The sequence below is a fragment of the Amphimedon queenslandica genome, unplaced genomic scaffold, assembly GCF_000090795.2.
Source record: "Amphimedon queenslandica unplaced genomic scaffold, v1.1 AMPQUscaffold_9552_Cont18367, whole genome shotgun sequence".
Taxonomy (NCBI): Eukaryota; Metazoa; Porifera; class Demospongiae; order Haplosclerida; family Niphatidae; genus Amphimedon; species Amphimedon queenslandica.
In genome coordinates this window covers 867-3,863 of record NW_003550176.1, presented here as the reverse complement: position 1 = coordinate 3,863, position 2,997 = coordinate 867, and the positions used below count along the sequence as shown (strand labels likewise).

General features: G+C 33.6%; 1 long non-coding RNA gene across 1 annotated transcript; it reads right to left on the bottom strand.

Annotated features, from left to right (window-relative positions):
* Position 1: 1 nt before the first annotated feature.
* On the bottom strand, positions 2–317 carry LOC109590744 (uncharacterized). The gene is made up of 3 exons (XR_002189483.1): positions 235–317; positions 70–186; positions 2–19 (listed from the first exon to the last, which is right to left on the bottom strand). It is a non-coding gene; the product is annotated as an uncharacterized LOC109590744 (long non-coding RNA).
* Between the last annotated feature and the right edge of the window lie 2,680 nt (positions 318–2,997).

The following is a 2,997-nucleotide window of genomic DNA, read 5'->3' as shown; positions in this document are numbered from 1 at the left end:
TTATTACACTCATCCTTATCTGACAAAATACATAACATGTGAACAATTAATATTGGCCATTATCAGTACCAGAGCAATGATGGCCAGATTTCAAATATCCAGTGTTGCAAGAGCATTCATAGCTGCCAATTGTGTTCTTACAATTGTGTTCACAACCTCCATTGTTATCGTCACATTCATTGATATCTAAATCATAAATTCGTTAATCATAAAGTATTTATTTTTAATGTTTACCAGTACAACTCCTTTCATCGCTATCCAGTGTGTATCCATCATTGCAATCACAGTCATATGAACCATCAGTGTCATGGCAAACTTGAGTACAACCACTTGATCCATTGAGACACTCATTGATATCTATATCATTTACTGAATTAACATACAATAGAATGAAAGAGCTTACTATCACAATCATATCCATTTGAATTTAGTGTGAAACCAGTATTGCATTGACATGTTCGACTGCCTTGTGTATTAATGCAATTTTGACGACAACCTCCATTGTGTTGTTCAATGCACTCATTAATTTCTTTGGATTGAAAATATTAAGGCAGCAATATTGAAGGATATTGCAAACCTCGGCATGTTATTCCATTGAGTAGAAGCTCATAGCCAGTCCTACAACTACAATTATAAGTACCCTTTTCATTATGACAGTAATGAGAATCGGGACAGCTATCAGTACCAGCAGTGCATTCATTAATATCTAGAAAAACACCATTGATGTTAGCACTACAAAAATGGCCATAATTAACATGATTCATGAAATCATGAATTAAAAGTATGTAATGGCATGAATTTCATGATATGAATTTCTTTAAATAATGTAACAACAAAGTCATAAATCCAATTTGAGCCTTTCACATAAATTTCATGCACCACAAATTTCATTTAGCTTATACAAATCAATAAGTATTAAGGCAATCACTATTAGCTTTTGAAATCTTGGAGTAATAAATCAATCCACTTTACCTATGCATGAACGGCCATCACTGGCAAGACTATACCCTGAATCACAACTACAGGAATAGGTTCCAGCAGTGTTGTGACAATGCTGATCACAGCCACCATTATTATTTGCACATTCATTGATATCTAAAATTTACATCAAGATACACCAAAATTTCTACTATAATATACCTTCACATCCAGTTGAATCATACAAAATAAAGCCATCAGGACAGGAACAGTAATAGCTTCCATTTGTATTGGTACACTGATATTCGCACCCTCCATTATAACTTAGGCACTCATTGATATCTAAACATTAATATTTAATTTAAAAACACTGCAAATTAACCTAATATACTTAATTTACACTTAAAATACCCCAAAAAGTTAACTGATATTAATTTATAAAATGCAAAAAGCATGCATAAAGGTGGGTTATGCATGCTTTCTGCTAGAATAGAACTAGATTCTATTCCAGCATCAACGTCACGTCAGGACTAATGTAATATTGTAAACCAGCCTTAAGACTATATTTGTGTACTTCATGGCATTTACCTGTACAGCAAGTCGTAGTATTATACCAACCAGGATTACAGGAACTGCAATTGTTTGGTGAAGCACACACAGCACAGTTGTTTCCACAGACATCAGGTCCAGAACAAGTTGCTATGAAAAATTGAACACACAATTTAAATGGAATTGTCTTACGTGTGCAATTTGGATATGTTCCTACGTAGCCTGAACAACAAACATTGACAAAGTATATCTGGGGCACTAATGTTGTATTATATATTGTTATGGTCCTGCATAAATATAGTTAGCATTAGAGGGATCTATTATTAGTTTTTACTGATCACATTTTATACAAACTAAACTAATACAACCGACATGAAGTGTATGCTTGTTCTTACACTACTCTACTTCTTGTTCTACAATTCCAGCCCCACCATCCGCATGTTCTGTATTCTTGTAATACTTCTTGCTGAAAAGCAAATGGAGTAGGAGCCAATTGATACCGTGTCTCATTGCATGATGGGCTAAAATGTAAGAATAATCTGATGATGTCTATTTTTATTTACACAGCATTGTCTTACGTTGAATTGGATCCTAGTACATCACTTATTGAAGTGACACACAAGATAAAGACTATTAACAGAGAGACTTGTAAGTGACCCATGACTGTTGCAAATAGGGCGTGGTCATCTATCTATGCATGCATCGCATATCGCATGCATATGCACACATGCATGAATAATGTTTATGAACATGCACAATAGACTACAAAAAACTGCATGGCAGCATTAGCTTCTTTCTAGATGCAAATTCAGGTATTTAATTTTAATGCATTGTTAGCTTTGAAATTGTTAATTTTCAATATTTTTGATCTGAAAGAAACATGAACCAACTATCTAAAAAAGTTCAGAATACAGCCCCAGACACTCTAATTTAGAAGTCAATGCAATTTTATTAAAGATAAGTTTCATACTTTTTCATATAATAGTAAAGTCCCCCTTTTGGAATACCACCCTCTATTTTCTGGAAATGGTGGTAATTGAACTTTGGGCCTAGATTTAAAAGGAATCATGCCTTACTAAACAGAAGGTGGTCCCTCAAAAGGATGACTACTGCACTAACTTAAGTTTCAACTTAAGGTCTTCAATTCTTTAAAGTATAAATTATTGTGAATTTTAGTAGACCGGTCCTAGCCATAGATAGTGTTGGGACTAAAAAATAATGATATCATTCAACAAAATCACCTTACTTCATTTGTTTCAAGTTTTCTTTTTGCCTCTACAAATTGTACAGGTAGCTCTAGATTATTATAATGATAGCTAAATGTGGGGAGTTTTTCTTTTTTCTAGAACAATGTGATAGATTTATGGGCTTATCTCTGGTATTACATATATAATGCACAAAATATCAAGGGTACAACAAATGAAGAAATACATCCTATGAGGCACCAAAGAGCTTTACTGGAATATGAATTAATATTGTTCAAGTACTACCATTACCAGTCTTCTCCTAGGCAATGATGTACACACAGCT